Genomic DNA, 1,486 nt, shown 5'->3' with positions numbered 1-1,486 from the left:
CGAGGCCCGGACGGGGCTTATTTTAGGAGGCGGACGTGGCTGGGCAGCACGTCCCCGGAGCAGGGCTCGCTCCTTATCCCAGCGCTGCCGGAGCCGGGAGAGGATTGTGTGTCCCCCCCCCCGCTTCCAGTTTTCCTTCCTGGGTGTGTTTTTGGGGCGCTGCCATCCCCTAATCCCTGTCTTTTTTCCCGGGATCCGGAGCAGCGAAGGCAATTCCCGCAGAACCCGCCGTGTCCCGTCCGGTTGTCACCAACGCCGGCGACAGGCAGGTGTCATTAAATGTCATTAAGTGACCCGACCAAGGCCGATTCCTAGAGGTTTATCCCCTGGAAACGGGAATGTTGGTCCTCCTGACCCCCTTTCATCCCGCTGGGAAAAGGGACCCAACATCCCTGTGGCCCCTCGGGAGCAGACCCCGGGTTTGTGGCACAACGAGGGGATGAGACGGAGGTGACAGGAAGTTTGGTGCCACCCGGGTCCCTCCGTGCTGGAACAGCACCCAGAAAACCCTAAACCAAAACCTCGGGTGTCGCTCCATCATTCCAGGCTGGTTTTGGGGGGGGGGGGGGCACCTGGGAAAAGGTTTCCCATTTATTTCCCGCCCCTCCAAGGACAGCCCCTTTTCCTTCCAGCACCTTCCCAGCTCCCTGAGTGGCACGAGGGTCACCTTTTGTCCCCGCCAGCGAGCCCGGCAGCTCCCCGGTTGTCGTTTGCCGGAGGGTCCGAGGGGAAGCTGATAAGGAGCGGGAAGAATTAAGGGCTTAATCTCCCCCCGAGTCATTAAAACCCGGCTGGCGGCTGAGTCAGAGCCTTGGCAGGAAGCTCCCAGGAGAGGGCAAACCCCCCCTCTGGAAAAACCGCTCAGCCCCTCCACGGGAATTCGGCAGAGGGGCAGGGAAGGGGTTGGAAAAGCCACCCTCACCCCCCTATCCATGTCGCCAAGGGGACACCGAGTCCAACGTCCCGGGAAAAGCAGCGGGAAAAGCGGGAAGAGAGCAGCGGGGGGTCACATCTGGCTGCGGAGGAGGCGCCGAGATTAAGGCTCGGCTTTTTCTTCCCGGTTAATTGAAAAGATGTTATCGGGAATGCCGTGCCCTGCCAGCATTCCCGGCCGGCCAGGGCTGGGAAAAAGGGAAACAACCCCCTCTCTGCGCATCGCCGACCTCCCCCACCCCTTTCCCCAAAATTAAATCAACCTGTTCTAAGGGAAAACTGGGAACGCTCAGATTTTTTTCCCCCTTGCTCCCACCTTTGGAAACCTTGTGAGGGGGTGAAACCCCTTCCTGAGTTTCCCGGCCACAAATCCGTGTGAAAAAGAGGGATGCTTTCCCCCATTTCCTCCCTTTTTCCCCCCATTTTCTCCTATTTTCCCCCGTTTCTCCCCACCCCGCCCTTCTTGTATTTTTCCACGGCTTTTTGCGATTTTTTTTTGGCGTTTTTCACCGTTTCAAGAATATTTTTCCCTCCGGGCCCTCTTTCCCGAGGG

Source organism: Manacus vitellinus, unplaced genomic scaffold, assembly GCF_001715985.3.
Source record: "Manacus vitellinus isolate BGI_N305 unplaced genomic scaffold, ASM171598v3 scaffold_82_pilon, whole genome shotgun sequence".
NCBI lineage: Eukaryota > Metazoa > Chordata > Aves > Passeriformes > Pipridae > Manacus > Manacus vitellinus.
The sequence above is the reverse complement of the archived record's forward strand: the minus strand, read 5'-3'. Positions refer to the sequence as shown.